Genomic DNA, 18,884 nt, shown 5'->3' with positions numbered 1-18,884 from the left:
TGTGGTTGAGACTGACAAAGTCAGCTGCTAATACTTGAGAATATTCTTTCTCTTCCCTTTGTGTCGAATCAATAAATTTGGGTTGAATACTCTACCCTCGAAAACTGTTGCGATCCCCTACACTTGTGGGTTATCTAGACCTTTTTCTGGCGCCGTTGCCCGGGAAGCACATCTATATTCTCTGAGTCACTTGGGATTGACGTCTGTTGATCACTATGAGGAATCCAAAAGATCCAAGAACTAAAATCTTGCCTTCCACTACGAGGAGAGATAAGGAACTGCCATCTAGCTCTGCACTTGATTCACCTTCAGTTATGAGTAAGTTTGCGACATCGCCTCCTGCTAGAAATCTTGATATGTCGCTTGGGCTTGGTGATGCTACTTTTGTTGCCCATGATGCTATGCTTGATACTATGCCTGATGATGTTATGCTTGATACTATGCCTGATGATGCTATGCTTGATACTGCTTTGCCTGATGATGCTATGCCTGATACAGCTTTGCCACTATGTGCCCTTGATGCACAAATTGCTGGAGTTGCTGCTAGACGTGATGATACTTCTGAAACTGCTGATACTATTGAAGTAGAACCTGCTACTATGCTTGAATTGCCTGTTATGCCTGAACGTTATGTTATGGAGGGAGAGATAGATGAGGATTTTCTTGCGTGCAAGGATAGCTATGATGTTGCGAAACTACTGCGCAAGTGGAAAGAAAAATCTTTGAACGCTAGGATGAAATACGACGCGAAGTTTGCTACTTCGCCTACCTTTGTGACCCATAAGGATTATGAATTCTCTGTCGACCCTGAGTTAATCACTCTGGTCGAATCTGATCCTTTTCACGGTTATGAGTCTGAAACGGTTGTAGCCCATCTTACCAAACTGCACGATATAGCCACCCTATTCACTAGTGAGGAAAAGATCCACCACTACTATATCCTCAAGTTGTTTCCTTTCTCACTAAAGGATGATGCTAAGACCTGGTTCACTTCTCTTGCTCCTGGTTGTGTGCGTAGCCCCCAGGATATGGTCTACTACTTCTCTGAAAAATATTTCCCTGCCCATAAGAAGCAAGCTGCCTTTGCGGGAAATATACAACTTTGCTCAAGCTGAAGAAGAGAGTCTCCCACAAGCTTGGGGGAGGCTCATCTAGCTACTGAATGCTTTGCCTGATCACCCTCTTGAGAAGAATGAAATACTTGATATCTTCTATAATGGACTTACCGATGCTTCCAAAGACCACCTAGATAGTTGTGGCGGATGTGTTTTTAGGGAACGAACTGTAGAACAAGCTAAGATTCTACTGAATAACATCTCGTGCAATGAGAATGCTTGGACTATTCCCGAACCACCTCCTAAGCCAACTTCGAAGAAAAGAGGTATTCTATTCCTCAGTACTGAAGATATGCAAGAAGCCAAGAAATCTATGCGAGAGAAAGGCATTAAATCTGAAGATGTCAAAAATCTACCACCTATCGAAGAGATCCATGGTCTTGATAACCCGATACAGGTAGTAGAAGTAAATTCTCTGCGTAGGTTTGATGAGAGTGATATTCCTTTTGATAAACCTGCTAGTTTATGCATGGATGAATTTGATAACTTTGTTGCCAAACAACAGAGTTTCAATGATTATGTTAGAAGACAATTGGAACATAATGCTCGTATGCTTAGTCATTTAAGTGTTTGTGTGGACAGAAATGTCAATGATATTAAACTTCTGAGTAAACATGCCTCTATGGTTACTACTCTGGTAGAACAAGTACTTAAAGCTCAAAATGACTTGTTCAACAAGTTGAATGACAATTCCGTTAGAGTCGTCACTAGAGGCGGTAGAATGACTCAGGAACCTTTGTATCCTGAGGGTCATCCAAAGAGAGTTGAACAAGATTCTCAAGGAGTTAGCACTGATGCACCTAGTCATCCTAGAAAGAAGAAGAAAGATGGTAGGAACCCGCACGCTAGCAACCCAGTTGCTACTACACCTGAGAGTCCAAACGATGCCTCTGTTTATGGTGCTGGAACACAATCTGGTGATGAACATGAGCCTAATGATAATATCAATAGTGATGTTCCTGTTGATGCTCAACCTAGCAATGATAAGGATGTGGAGATTGAACATGTTGATCTTGATAACCCACAGCCTAAGAATAAGAGACACGACAAGAATGACTTCACTGCTAGGAAGCATGGTAAAGAAAGAGAACCATGGGTTCAGAAACCCATGCCCTTTCCTCCCAAACCATCCAAGAAAAAGGATGATGAGGATTTTGAGCGCTTCGTTGAAATGATCAGACATGTCTTTCTGCAAATGCGTTTGACAGACATGCTCAAAATGTCTCCGTATGCTAAGTACATGAAAGATATTGTGTATAATTAGAGGAGGATACCTGAGGTTGATATTTCCACCATGCTTGCTAATTATACCTTCAAGGGTGGAACTCCTAAGAAACTAGGTGATCCCGGTGTGCCCACTATACCTTGCTCCATTAAAGGCAACTACGTTAGCACTGCTTTATGCGACCTTGGATCCGGTGTTAGTGTTATGCCTCTCTCTCTTTATGCGACCTATCGGCATTTGCGAGGATGTGCCTGTTGTGGTTGCCAATGTCACTATCTTAACATACTTTGTTATCTTGGATATTCCTGAGGACGATGCCATGGCGGTCATCCTCGGAAGACCCTTTTTAAACACTCCAGGGGCTGTTATAGATTGCAACAAAGGCAATATCACTTTCCATGTCAACGATAATGAGCATAGGGTGCACTTTCTGAAGAAACAATATCGAGTACATTGCATCAATGCTATCAAAAAAACTTCATAGATTCTTATTGGCAGCTTTGAATGCCCTATACCTCGTGTCAAGATGAAGTATGATTTGCTTGTTGGGGAGATACACATCCCCATTGAGGTGACCTAGTGACTATTCGAAAATTCTCCGTTCTCTTTTGCAATTCAAATTTTTTTGTCAAAGAGACTTGATCAACCTCAGTGACGGATTTCTTTCGATGACCATGAGATGGATGAATCGAGGAGTCACAAACCTCTGTTCCAAGCTTTCACTTTAGGTTGCTTAGAAGAAAAATGATAGATTTAGTTTAGTTTTCCCTGTTTTCTATTTAAGCGTCCGGTAGAAAAGTACCCCGAAAATAGAAGTTCTCCGAACGTCCTGAAATCTAGTATGATTTTTCTGGAATTTTTGAAAAATTCTGAGATAAAGAGTTTGTCTAGGGGCCACACCAGTGGGCCACAAGCCCTTGGGGTGCGGGCACCCCCCCCTGGGCATGCCACCCAGGCTTGTGGGGCCCATAGGCACCCCCTCCACTCATTCTTGCTCGCATCTAGTTCTCCTACCTCCAGAAAAAATCGTTTCGCAGCTCAAACCCGTGTTCTTGCTCCTCTTGCTGGGATTTTCGATCTCTTTGCTCAAATCACCATTCTCCGAACTGTTTTGGGGTAATTACTCCTTGGTAAGTGACTCCTCCATTGGTCCAATTAGTTTTTGCTCTAATGCCTTATACTCCGCGTATTTTTGCTGCCTTGGTGACCATGTTCTTGAGCTTTGCATGCTAATTCTAGCTGGTCCCAAGTAGTTTTGATGCGTAATATGGCCTCTAGGCACTTGTGGGAGTAGTTGCTACTAGTTTAGTTGAGCCTTGTTCACTTTTCCTTTGGGTCACTGGAAATTTCAGAAAAGGAAGATGTTCAGGAGAAACTTTCATGGTGGTTCCTCAGGCAAGAGAGGTCCCCGTCTTGCAACTCGGGAGCCCGATCCTTACCAACTAAGGGACGCGCGGGTACAACCATGTGAATGGCCTTCTGATGAATTCATCATTGAGGCAGGTTTCAAAGACGAGTTTGATGCACTTGTTCACAATGTAGGACTCGAAGAATTCATCTCCGATAAATGTGAACAGTATGTTGCTCTCACTGCCTCTTTTGTTCGTAGATTCAAATTTTCAGTTGGACGTGACACATCGGTATTGTTTGATCTCTATGACAAATCGTATATCATGGATTTAGAGGATTTCAATAGAATTTGCAAGATACCTATTTGGGGTAGTCTCAATGATCCTCCTAAATCTTCGATTAGAGATTTTTTTTCTCTGGTATAACTGTTGGAGAAACTAGAGACATTACGCAAGCTACCATGGGGAGTATTCATTTTCCTGCCTTGCATTACTTTGACCTCTTCATAGGCACATGCATTAATGGCAAGATTGAGCATTGTCACCTCTGCGCACCCGACCTTAGTATCCTTAAGAGCGCAGTGACGGGTGAAAAAAGCTTCAACATGGGAGCTATTATAGCAAGGAGGCTGAATAAGAATGCTAATGAAGGGGATTTCTTTGGTGGGATCTATGCCACTCGCATAGCAAATTTTCTTGGAGTACCCATCCGCGAAGGAGATCCCCCGCTCCATACAGCTTTCCTTGACCGCGTCGCTTTGACACACTACCAGTTCCTTGAGAGGGATGACGAATCCCTCCTATACCGTTTGATATTTAACCTGCAGCATGTTTTCCATATTACCCTTCCTGCTCCTGCCTTCTTTGACTTTCAGGTAAAACGGAGATATTACATAACCAGAGGAGAGGCACAGGAGTATGAGAGGGAGGCAAAGGCTGCTCGTCTCCGTGAGGCAGCTATTCAGGCAGTGGCTGCAGCGTTCCCGTATAACCCCCATTATGATTTTGGGTTTCGCCAGGACCATCCTTGGGAGTAGACCAACTTAGGCCAAAATCCTAAGCTTGGGGGAGTACGCGTTCTCACCGACTTTACATTCTTGCTTATGCTTTCACTTTGTTAGCCGGTGTTCACACTTTGCCACTGTATCATCCATGTTAGTTTATTTTCTTTTTCTCATTTTATTTTCGTGTGTCTGTCTAGTTTGAGAAAAACCAAAAAGATTTTCTTATTCTTCTTTTGCTTGTTGGGAGCTTTCCCGTGTAAATAGTTTTCTTTTTCTTTGGGTCAAGGTAGAAGATCATGGTTACAATGTTTAGTGGCTCTCGCATGCATACCTGTTTAGCTTTCAAAGAGCCATATTACTTTGTCTTCTCCTTTGTGTTTGCCTGCAGATTCCAGCTTTAGTCCAATGCACGAGCACGCTTATTATTGTTCACATCATTCGGTCGTGCAAGTGAAAGGCAATAATGACGATATATGATGAAGTGACTGAGCCTGGAAAAGCTGGTATGAACTCGATCTATTTTGTTTTTGTAAATATGACTAGCTCATCATGCCTGATTCAGCTTTGTTGTGAGAGAAACATGTTTGCAATGACAACTTAGAGATCATAGTTGCTTATGCCATACTTACTTAGCTAGGAGCTTATATTGGTTTGTCTTGGATGCCCACATGAATTTTGAGATGACTGTGTTGTAGTATGATAGGATGGTATCCTCCTTTGAATGATTCAAGTGGCTTGACTTGGCGCATGTTCATGCATGTAGTTGAAAGAAAATTAACATAGCCTCTATGATGTTCATGTTCTTGGTGATTTATGTCCTACTCATGCTTGCACTCAATGTTAGTTAATCTCAATGCATTTTGATGACCGTTGTCGCTCTCTAGTTGGTCGCTTCCCACTCTATTGCTAGCCTTCACTTGTACTAAGCGGGAATACTGCTTGTGCATCCACTTCCATAAAACCCAAAGTTGTTCCATGTGAGTCCACCATACCTACCTATGTGTGGTATCTACCTGCCGTTCCAAGTAAATTTGCATGTGCCACTCTCTAAACCTTCAAGAAATAATCTTTTTTGCATGCCTGAACCGCTCATGTGGTGACAGGGGGCTATTGGTATCTTCCATTCTAGGCGTGTTATCCTCGATATGTGTTTATTCACTATCATTCACGAGAAAGGGGACGGTAATTGGAATCCCAGTTCCATGCTCAAATCGAAAATATAATTGCAAACAAAACTCCCCGAGGATTGATGTTGGTATGGACGGTACCCGAGGATCCGGCTAGCCGTGGAGTGTGATTGATTGGTGGTGGGGGAGTCAAAAATTTACTTTTCTGTTTGGGAACCGCCTATAGCATGTGTAGCGTGGAAGATGTTGAGAACTCTTAGTCATTGCGTTGACAATGAGAGCATGCCATCCAAAATTATTATCTCTGTTTTCAAAGCTTGAGCTCTCGCACCTCTGCAAATCAATGCTTCCCTCTGCGAAGGGCCTGTCTATTTATGTTCATGTTGAGTCATCCCCGTCTTATAAAAGCACCAATTAGAGAGCACCTTTGTCATTTTTATGCTTTGCTTTTAACTGTGTTGAGTATGACTGTAACTGGATCTTCATTGCCTTGAATTACAATGTTTAGTCAGCCCTTGGTCTTTGAAGGTGTTGTGCATTTATGTTTTGCGGTCTCAGAAAGAACTAGCGAGATACCACCTGTTCGAACTACTTCATGATTGTTTTGATTGAAGTGTTAACGTTTGAGACTTTATTATTTGCTCACTAGTTGATTATGCCATTGATATGAGTTTACCATGAGACTTTGATGTCATTTGCTTATGTGGTTTGCTTGTGATCTTGCTGAAATTCTGGTTATGAGTTAGACATAGTTGCAACCACAAGATCAAACAGAGTTCGTCAAAGTTTTTCTTTTGGCTCTTTCAGTTTGTCAACTGAATTGCTTGAGGACAAGCAAGGCTTTAAGGTTGGGGGGGGGGGGGGGGGTTGATACGTCTCCAACGTATCTACTTTTCCGAACTCTTTTGCCCTTGTTTTGGACTATAACTTGCATGATTTGAATGGAACTAACCCGGACTAACACTGTTTTCAGCAGAATTGCCATGGTGTTGTTTTTGTGCAGAAATAAAAGTTCTCGGAATGCCCTGAAAATTTACGGAGAATTTTTCTGGAATAAAAGAAAAATACCTTCACAAAGATCCACCGGAGGGGGTGTGCCAGTGGGCCACAAGCCCCTGGGCCGCGACCACCCCCCTAGGCCGCGCCGTGAGGGCTTGTGGGGCCCACGTGGCACCACCGCCCCCAAACTCAGCTCTATATCTTCCGTCTCGCCCGGAAAAAATCAGAGAGAAGGATTCATCGCGTTTTACAATACGGAGGTGCCGCCAACTCCTATTCTTCATCTGGAGGGCAGATCTGGAGTCCTTTCCGGGCTCCGGAGAGGGGAAATCGTCGCCATCGTCATCATCAACCTTCCTCCATCGACAATTCCATGATGCTCTTCATCGTTCATGAGTAATCTCATCGTAGGCTTGCTGGACGGTGATGAGTTGGATGAGATCTATCATGTAATCGAGTTAGTTTTGACGGGGATTGATCCCTAGTATCCACTATGTTCTAGATTGATGTTGCTACTACTTGGCTATGCTTAATGCTTGTCAATAGGGCCCGAGTGCCATGATTTCAGATCTGAACCTATTATGTTGTCGCCAATATATGTGTGTTTTAGATCCTATCTTGCAAGTTGTAGTCACCTACTATGTGTTATGACCCGGCAACCCCGGAGTTACAATAGCCGGAACCACTCCCGGAGATGACCATAGTATGAGGAGTTCATGTATTCACCACGTGTTAATGCGTTGGTCCGGTTCTTTATTAAAAGGAGAACCTTAATATCCCGTAGTTTCCATTAGGACCCCGCTGCCACGGGAGGGATGGACAATAGATGGCATGCAAGTCTTTTCCCTAAGCATGTATGACTACATACGGAATACATGCCTACATTAGATTGACGAACGGGAGCTAGTTACATATCTCTCCGTGTTATAGCTGTTACATGATGAATCACATCCGGCATACTCATCCATCACCGATCCACTGCCTACGAGTCTTTTACTACTGGTCCCTGCTACATTACTTTGCTGCTACTTCTGTCACTGTTGTTACTGTTGCTCTGTTGCTACTGCTGTTACTTTGCTGATGTTGTTGTCGCTACTGCTGTTACTCTGCTGTCACTACTGTTGTTACTTGCTACTGCTATCACTACTGCTATTACTTGCTACTTGGCTGTTACTTGCTGCAACACTTTTCTGGCGCCATTGATACAACAGTTAGGAATAGTGTGCCGCCAACAGATCTTTTTATGACACCGTTGCTATCATACCACTTTGCTACTGATACTTTGCTTGCAGACACTAATCTTTCAGGTGTGGTTGAGACTGACAAACTCAGCTACTAATACTTGAGAATATTATTTCGCTTCCCTTTGTGTCGAATCAATAAATTTGGGTTGAATACTCTACCCTCGAAAACTGTTGCAATCCCCTACACTTGTGGGTTATCAATATGCTGAAACATAAAGTTCTAACTGAAGACGGAGAAATGAAACAAGTTCAATGTGGCATGACTGAACAAGAAATTCCTCAATATCCCGAGGAAATTGATATATGCACTCGAGGTACACAAGTCATTGAAGTGTTGGACAGTGAAGATGAACGCAAGGACAACAATACTTGCAGTCAAGAGAAAAGTCTTGAGCAATACAGCAATGAAACTTACACACGTCAACATGAGCAACAATGTGTTTATTTGCAGTGGGAGCGTGAACGCAAGGATCCTCCAATAAAATCAGATCGACCTCCCGGCCCAACCAAGGAGAATAGAAAGATATCTGAACACGGGATAATTGAACAGCGCAAACGCGATGCTCCGATTTCTGTTCCTAAAGAAGCTAGCATAGGTGTCAAGAGAAAACTAGAGAAAAACCCAGCAGTAAGCAGCATCATGCATATGCGAGTCTTTGGAGTTCTTACGTCCAAAAACGTTACCCCGTGAAGAAGAAGTGGCACTCTTTCTTGAGAGCCTGACACCTGCTCAAGTAGACACCTACAATGAACTTGTAGTTAGAGGACAAATGGATTTTGAACATTTCAAAACAGTGTTAACCATGGAAAATAAGAATAATTTTAACAAGGAACTGATGAGCGCCTGACAAGGTTGCAGTCGGATTCCCCAGATATGTCAACACGTCAGTCATCTGAGATCACGCCGGCAAACATAATATCTATCAAGAGGCCCTTAAAACGGTCAACCAGGCTCTATGGCGTAACTAACATTCCAACATTTGAGTATCATCACTTCATTCACATGGACAAAGCCAAAGCTCTTCATGACTATCTAATGAGCAACGAAGGCCAGGAGGAATGCAGAAAGTAAGTAGCCTCTCTGCCCTGAAAAACTAAAAACAAGTGAAGTTATGTAAGCAGTGACTCTATTTTCTTGTGCAAACCTTTTCGCTGTTTGCAGAGAACCCGTGTATAAAAGCGCAAGTCGTGAAGATTGTATTACTGGAAAAAAGATGCTAGACCAACTCAAGAAAGGAGGAAAGGGGCAAATGGAGGCCACCATGCGTAATGCATTATTCGAAGAATGGACAGAACATAAACAGTACAATATAAGTGATAAAGCTATACTCACAGCAGAATTCGCTAATGTCCGTAGAATCCTCTTCCATGAAAGCACTTCAATCACACAATCTATAGAAAATGTTTGGCTAAATGAACACTTATTTTTTTTTCTTGCAGCTTGTTCTCGGCCTCAAATATAAAGATGGAGGACTAAAAGAGTTCAATGAGGATGATTCACTACAGCAGTTTGAAGCAATCGTGAAAGGAGAAAACCTTCTAGATAAGAAGCTGGTAATATCACTTCACATAAGTTATTGTTCCCCTTAAGCCTGCATTTTCACATGACATTTGACTCTCTCTGTGTCACTCAATGTAGATCATGATACCTCATAACACCGCTTTAGACCAAACGTTGTATGTCCTTAACAAGTATGAGAATAGACTTGATATTCTGGACTCGCTAAATTACAAGTTGTGTAGTAGCACGACATGGAGAGATCAGCATAGAAGCCATAAAGAACTGGTATGTGGATCTTAAGACATGTTACCTCTCTGTTGGTAAGACGGTATGATTACTTTCCTTAACAACAAGAGAAAAATGAAATCACAGGTTGAAAGGATGTATGTACTGCGGAGGAGGCATTACGGGGAAGGAACACTAAAAGCCCACGACGAACCAAATTGGGGACAATTGGCAGTCATGCCTAAAAGAGTTTCCACACCAAAACAAAGGGATACGCAATGCGGACAATTCATGGTCCAATTTGCAAAATACTAGAACCAACAATTGATGACCCACGAGTATAGGGGATCAATCATAGTCCTTTCGATAAGTAAGAGTGTCGAACCCAACTAGGAGCAGAAGGATCTCACAAGTGGTTTTCAGCAAGGTAAAATCTGCTGGCACTGAAATTGTCGGTAACAAGTGATTGTGTGGTGAGATGATTCGTAGCAAGCAACAATTAACAAAAGTAGCAACGGTGCAGCGAAGTGGCCCAATCCCTTTTGTAGCAACGGACACGCCTGGACAAAGTCTTATAGGAGGAAAAACTCTCGCGAGGACACACGGGAATTTCTTTCATGCTAGTTTTCATCATGTTCATATGATTCGCGTTCGTTACTTTGATAGTTTGATATGTGGGTGGACCGGCGCTTGGGTACTGCCCTTACTTGGACAAGCATCCCACTCATGATTAACCCCTCTCGCAAGCATGCGCAACTACGAAAGAAGAATTAAGACAAGGTCTAACCATAGTATTAAACTAGTGGATCCAAATCAGCCCCTTACGAAGCAACGCATAAACTAGGATTTAAGCTTCCGTCACTCTAGCAACCCATCATCTACTTACTACTTCCCAATGCCTTCCTCTAGGCCCAAATAATGGTGAAGTGTTATGTAGTCGACATTCACATAACACCACCAGAGGAAAAACAACATGCAACACATCAAAATACCGAACGAATACCAAATTCACATGACTACTATTAGCATGACTTATCCCATGTCCTCATGAACAAAAGTAACTACTCACAAAGCATAATCACATTCATGACTAGAGAGGTAATGAGTAGCATCAAGGATTTGAACATAAACTCTTCCACCAAGTAATCCAACTAGCATCAACTACAAAGAGTAATCAACACTACTAGCAACCTTACAAGTACCAATCGGAGTCGCGAGACGGAGATTGGTTACAAGTGATGAACTAGGGTTTGGAGATGAGATGGTGCTGATGAAGATGTTGATGGTGACGAGTCCCCTCCGATGAGAGGAGTGTTGGTGATGACGATGGTGACGATTTCCCCCTCTGGGAGGGAAGTTTCGCCGGCAGGATCGTCTTGCCACAGCTCTAGATTGGTTCTGCTCAAGTACCGCCTCGTGGCGGCGGCGAATCCACGAAAAAACTCCTCCTTGATTTTTTTCTGGACGAAACCCTTCATATAGCAGAAGAGGGGGCAGTGGGCCAGCAGGCTGCCCACAAGCCCCCTTGGCGCGGCCAGGGGGTGGCCGCGCTAAGCAGGCTTGTGGCCACCTGCTGGCGCCCCTCTCGCGCTTCTTCGGCCCAGTATTTTTTATAAATCCAGAAAAAATCCTCATTGATTTTTACGGCGTTTGGAGTTGTGCAGAATAGGTGTCTCAACTTTGCTCCTTTTTCAGGCCAGAATTCCAGCTGCCGGCATTCTCCCTCTTCATGTAAACCTTGCAAAATAAGAGAGAAAAGGCATAAGTATTGTACTGTGAAGTGAAATAACAGCCCAAAAAGCGATAAATATCAACATGAGAACATGATGAAAAATGGACGTATCAACTCCCCCAAGCTTAGACCTCGCTTGTCCTCAAGCGAAAGCCTAGCTCAATAAATATGTCCACATGTTTAGGGAGAGAGGTGTCGACAAAACAAGATACGAACATGCATGCATCATGATCATGATTAGAACAGCAATACCAACATATAATCTCTCATGCTAAAGTGATAGTTCCTTCACAAAGTAAAGCATGGATCAAGAACCTTACCAAGAAGTAACAACCGATAGCCTTTAGTCATTGAAGCAATTGCAATTTATCACAACATCAGAAAGAGTCAAATAAGAGCTTGTAAAGCAAATCCACATACTCAATCATTCTTTTATTCTCTACAATTGCTACAACTCACGTGGTACTCATGAGATCAAAGTTTCAGCTGGACACACAGAAAGATAGGGGCTTATAGTTTTGCCTCCCAACTGCTTACCTCAAGGGTAATGTCAACAATAATAATTCATGAATACTTACCTCCAAGTTGACATAGAATATAGATCTTTCCCAAGCATATGACGTTAGCCAAGATAAAGGTGAAATAAGGAATTGGTGAAGATCACCGTGACTCTTTCAAGGGCAAAAAGTAAAGGTACAAGATAGGCCCTTCGCAGTGTGAAGCAGAGGTTGTCATGCGCTTTTGAGGTTTGGATATGTGTCCTCTTAGTGCGGAGGAACTCCACTTTATATTGCCTCCTCTGATAAAGAACTTTATTATGCAGTCTGTCGCTTTTATGTCTTCCTCATCACAGGTTTGTACAAAGCTTATTTTCCACACACTAATACATCATACATATTAGAGAGCAATTTTTATTGCTTGCACCGATGACAACTTACTTGAGGGATCTTATTCAATCCATAGGTAGGTATGGTGGACACTCATGGCAAAACTAGGTTGATGGTTTATGGATGCACAAGTAGTATCTCTACTTAGTGCGGGAGGTTTGGCTAATATGAGGTGGAAGCAATCATCACATGCTAAGGGATCTCTAATCATATAACATTGTTCGGAACCAAGCAAACACAATTCATTATGTTGTCTTCCTTGTCCAACATCTACTTCTAGGAATGCAATAGTTTAGTGAGTGTTCACAATCATAGATGGTGTCACAGATGATATAATTATATGTGAACCTCTCCTTCTTTATCACTTCCTATTAATTGCGACCATGACCAAGGTCTACGTTTGCCTACCCTCAAAAAGTTTCAATGCTCATTATTTTTATATGTGAAGCCATCACTTCCCATAAGATCATTACATGATCTTTCATGCTTTTGTTCTTTCTCACTCTTTTGATCATGGCAAGAGGCAAAGCCCTTCAACTAAGACACTCTTTATTATATGGCTCACGAGCTCGAATACATAGGGGGTGACACAAAGCAGAACTCAAGACTAAAACACTAAGACCTTAAATCTACTAGAGAAAGAGAAAACTGAAAAGGAAAACTAAAACAAAGGTAAAGGCAAAAGATGTGATGGTGATACGATACCGGGGCAACTGCCCCAAGCTTGGCACAAGCCAAGGGGATTGCCCATACCCATGTTTAGTTGTCTTCCTTTGGAGGTGATGGTGGTGGAGTCGTTGCACCATGGGCTTGATCCTCCGTCTTCCAAGGCATAGGTGCTCCATCATGGAAAGATGAACGAGTCTCCGGAATCCTCAAATCTGTAGCCAACTGTATTGATTTAAATCTATACTCATACTCATAGTTTTGGTTCTGCAGGTCATAGATCTGGGCCTGGAGTTGATCAATCCTGTCATAGAGCCTGGAGAGGTGCTTCCCAATGTCATTGACGTCAATCCTGTGCTTGTTGGTGAACTCCATGATCATCATGTGGTTGGCGTTGAGTCCACGCTCCACCATCCCTTGGCACTTGAAGACTTGTTGCTCCATTGCTTCAAGCCTCGTCTCCACGCTTTCGGTCTTCTTGGGCCCCTCAACATCACGGATGTGCAACATCCCCTCACGCATCTCGATAGATTAAGGGTGTTGCAGCACTCCCGTGAGGTAGGGATTGATGACCTTCTCGAGGATCTTGTCCTTCGGAGCTTTTGGGGAAGTCATAGCGATCTAGATCTGTAACAGAAACAGGCTCGAAACGAAAAACAGAGGAAATACGCGTGATGCAGGGGTCAGACCAAACGGGAGTATATATAATGTTTTTTTTCAGACCAGAAGGAGTACCCCGCATGAAAACGGAGTCCGGGAGGCACACAAGGTGGCCACAAGCCCTCCCGACGCGGCCAGGGGTGAGCCCGCGCCGCGCAGGCTTGTCGCCTCCTCACGCACTTTCCGGACTACTTCCAATTTTTGTATTTTTACAAAAATTCCAAAATGGAGAAAAATTCCTACTGGAAATGTTTTGGACTGTGTTTTCTTACCGAATCACATACCTATTCGTTTTCGGAGTCTGAAACAGGCTCATAAATATCCCTTAGGTATTCTTCCGGAGTTATGGTATTGATAATATTGCTTTCAACATTTATGGGAGTACCTAAGATATAATGCTTGATTCTCTGCCCATTTACAACTCTCGGACAATTACCTTTCGTGTTGTTGATCTTGATAGCACCGGAACGGTATACTTCCTCAACAACATAGGGACCTTCCCATTTAGAGAGAAGCTTGCTTGCAAAGAATCTTAAACGAGAGTTATATAGCAAGACATAATCACCTACATTGAACTCACGCTTTTGTATCCTCTTATCATGCCACCTCTTAACCTTTTCTTTGAACAACTTGGCATTCTCATATGTCTGAGTTCTCCATTCATCAAGCGAGCTAATATCAAATAACCTCTTCTCACCGGCATGTTTGAAATCAAAGTTGAGCTCTTTATTGCCCAATAAGCTTTATGCTCTAGCTCAAGAGGTAAATGACATGCTTTACCGTACACCATTTTGTACGGAGACATGCCCATGGGATTCTTATAGGCAGTCCTATAAGCCCATAGTGAATCATCGAGCTTCTTAGACCAATTCTTTCTAGACCTGTTGACAGTCTTTTGCAGAATTAGTTTGATCTCTCTATTGCTTAGATATACTTGACCACTGGACTAAGGGTGATAGGGAGACGCAATTCTATGGTTGACATCGTACTTAGCAAGCATTTTACGGAAAGCACCATGAATGAAGTGTGAACCACCGTCGGTCATTAGATATCTAGGGACTCCAAATCTAGGGAAGATAACTTCTTTCAGCATACTGATAGAGGTGTTCTGATCAGCACTACTAGTGGGGATAGCTTCTCCCACTTAGTGACACAATCAACAACAACTAGGATATGAGTATAACAGTTGGATTTTGGAAAAGGTCCCATATAATCAAAGCCCTAGAAATCAAATGGTTCAATGACAAGTGAATAGTTCATAGGCATTTCCTGACGTTTGCTAATATTACCTATTCTTTGACATTCGTCACAAGACAAGACAAACTTATGGGCATACTTGAAGAGAGTGGGCCAATAGAAACCTGATTGCAATACCTTGTGTGCAGTTCTATCTCCCGCATGGTGTCCTCCGTAGGCCTCGGAGTGACACTTTTGTAGGATATGTCCCTATTCATGTTCAGGTACACAACGTCTAATAACACCAGCTACTCCTTCCTTATAAAGGCGAGGATCATCCCAAAAGTAGTGTCTCAAGTCAAAGAAGAATTTCTTCTTTTGCTGGTACGTGAAACTAGGTGGTATGTATTTAGCAACGATGTAGTTTGCATAATCAGCATACCACGGTGCACTACGTGAAGCATTGATGACATTCAATTGCTCATCAGGAAATCTATCATCAATAGGATGTGGGTCATCAAGAATGTTTTACAACCTAGACAAGTTATCTGCTACATGGTTATCAGCACCCTTCCTGTCAACAATGTGCAAATCAAATTCTTGTAGCAAGAGAACCCATCTGATAAGTCTAGTTTAGCGTCTTTCTTCTCCATGAGGTACTTAATAGCAGCATGATCAGTGTGAATAGTGACTTTGGAATCAACTATGTAAGACCTGAACTTTTCACATGCAAACACGACTTCTAAAAATTCCTTCTCCGTAGTAGCATAGTTTCTTTGGGCACTGTCTAGAGTTTTACTAGCATAGTGAATAACATTCAACTTATTATCGACTCTTTGCCCTAGAATAGCACCAACAGCATAATCACTAGCATCACACATGATTTCAAAAGGTAAGTTCCAATCAGGTGGTTGAACAATAGGTGCAGTTATCAAAGCCCTCTTAAGTATTCCGAAGGCTTCCTCACAATCATCGTCAAAAACAAAAGGAATATCCTTTTGCAAGAGATTGGTAAGAGGCCTAGAAATCTTAGAGAAGTCTTTAATGAATCTTCTATAGAAACCAGCATGACCAAGGAAACTTCTTATACCTTTGATATCTGTGGGGTATGGAATTTTCTCGATTGCATCAACCTTAGCCTTATCGCCTTCAATACCTCTTTCAGAAATTTTATGTCCTAAGACAATGCCTTCATTAACCATAAAGTGGCACTTCTCCCAATTCAAGACAAGATTGGTGTCTTTACATCTCTGTAGACTCGATCAAGGTTGCTGAGGCAATCATCAAAAGAAGACCCGTAAACGAAGAAGTCATCCATGAAAACCTCAACAATCTTTTCACAAAAGTCACAGAATATAGCCATCATACATCTTTGAAAGGTGGCAGGTGCATTACATAAGCCAAAAGGCATACATCTATAAGAAAAGGTACTGAAAGGGCAGGTGAAAGTGGTTTTCTCCTGATCAGATTGTGCAACTCGTATTTGGGAGAAACCATAATAACCATCTAGAAAGCAGAAGTGTGTGTGTTTAGACAGCCTTTCTAGCATTTGTTCGATAAAAGGCAGAGGGTAATGATCTTTCCTAGTGGCTTTATTCAATTTCCTAAAATCAATCACCATCCTATGGCCAGTAATAATCCTCTGTGGGATCAATTCATCCTTATCATTAGGGACAATGGTAATACCTCCCTTCTTAGGAACTCAATGCACCGGACTCACCCAATCTCTATGAGCAACAGGATAGATAATACCCGCTTCCAGGAGCTTTAGTATTTCTTTTCTTACTACTTCTTTCCTCTTAGGATTCAATCTCCTTTGATGATCATCAATTGGTTTGAAATCAGGATCAGTCTTAATCTTGTGTTGGTATAGAGTGGGACTAATGCTCTTAAGATTGTCAAGAGTATATCCAATAGTAGCACGGTGCTTCCTCAGAGTTTTTAGTAACTTCTTTTCTTCATGCTCCGAGAGGCTAGCACTAATAATAACAGGATATATCTCTTTTTCATCAAGATAGGCATACTTAAGAGTATCAGGCAACTGTTTAAGCTCGAACACAGGATCACCCTTTGGTGGGGGTGGATCCCCAAGCAGTTCAACAGGCAAGTTATTCTTAAGGATAGGATATTGTTCTAAGACAACTCTATCTATTTCATCCCTTTCATCCATATGCATATCATTTTCATGCTCAAGAAAGTATTGCTCTAAGGGATCAGTAGGAGGCACGACAATAGAAGCTAAGGCAATAGTTTCATCCCTACTAGGCAACTCTTTTTCATGAGGTTGTCTACCAAACTTGGAGAAATTGAACTCATGTGACACACCTTCAAAGCCAACAGTGACAGTTTGCTTCTCACAGTCAATATGAGCATTGACGGTATTGAGGAAGGGTCTGCCAAATATGATGGGAAAAAAGCTATCTTGAGCGGTAGCAAGAACGAGGAAATCAGCAGGATACTTCGTTTTACCACACAAGACTTCAACATCCCTAACAATTCCCACAGGGCAGATAGTATCTCTATTGGCAAGCTGAATAGTGACATCAATAGGTTCTATCTCAATAGGTGCAATCTCGTCTTTGATTTCATCATATAAGGATTGAGGTATTGCACTAACACTAGCACCCACGTCACATAAACCATGATAACAATGATCTCCTATCTTAATAGAAACAACAGGCGTGCCAACAACAGGCCTATGTTTGTCTCTAGCATGAGGTTTAGCAATTCTAGCAGCATCTTCACAGAAGTGAATATTATGTCCCTCAACATCGTCGGATAGAAGATCTTTGATAATAGCAATGCAAGGTTCAACTCTAATTTGCTCAAGGGGTGTAGGTGTTCTAATGTAACCTCTACGTATCATAGTTGAAGCTTTAGAATGATCCTTTATCCTAACAGGGAAAGGTGGTTTCTCAATGTAAGCACTGGGAACAACAGGATCATTATAGGCAATAACTCTCTCTTCAACTGGAGTGGGTTTAACTACATGGATTTCTAAAGGAGGATGATATTTAAACCACTTCTCTTTGGGGAGATCAATATGAGCAGCAAAGTATTCACACAATGAAGCTACTATCTCATAGTCAAGTCCATACTTAGCGCTAAAGTCACAAAAAGTATGTCTCAACAAAGGATTTAACGCAATCAAAAGTGAAATTCATACCTGACTGTCGTGGTTTTGTCACGCAGATGTCCTCATGAAAGGACTTAGTGTTGGAGCCATCGCACCTTGGTGGCGACTCAAAGGGGTTGAACGGGAGCGAGACAAAGATTTACCCAGGTTCAGCCCCTCGTGAGGAGGTAAAAGCCTACGTCCTGCTTTGTGTTGTATTGATGGTGTTCCGATTACAAGGAGGGTGTAACTCGCCTGACCTAGTACTCGATGATTCCTAACCTGCCGCTCCTTCCCTGGGACTCGCCTTTATATATAGGTCGAGCCCCTAGGGTTTACAAGAGTCCTCGCCATCACGCAAGTCATGATTCTTTCTATCTCTAAGTCGCGGTGCTTTCCAAGACTGGAGTACTCCCCGATAATTGGTTCTCCACGAGGATCTTGAACCGCCATCCAGCTCCCGGGCCTATTGGGCCAAAGCTTAAATCGCCAAAGGATGAGTCGCCCACTTGGTGACCCGACCCAACTAGGGCGGGTCACACCGCAGATAATATCCCCAACATTAGGCCCCAGATTGACTTGAACCTGTTCACGCCAATACTCTTACCTAGTTAGGGCGACTCATTCTGCTCCTTTTATGCATCATACGCTTAAACCGCCATTTGTTGTGGAGATACCCAAGTCATCGAACCACTTCTCATTGGCATCATCTTATCCCTTTAATCTCGGAAGAGATAATGACGCAATCCCCAACGGACCCTTCGGCACAGATATCCCGAAAATTTTGGGCGCCATTATAGCGAACCTTTTATCCCGTCGACAGTTCCCGCGCGAGGTGCCTTGATTCAAACGCCCGACC

Source organism: Hordeum vulgare, chromosome 6H (genome assembly GCF_904849725.1).
Source record: "Hordeum vulgare subsp. vulgare chromosome 6H, MorexV3_pseudomolecules_assembly, whole genome shotgun sequence".
Classification (NCBI taxonomy): domain Eukaryota; kingdom Viridiplantae; phylum Streptophyta; class Magnoliopsida; order Poales; family Poaceae; genus Hordeum; species Hordeum vulgare.
This window is presented reverse-complemented; position numbering follows the sequence as displayed.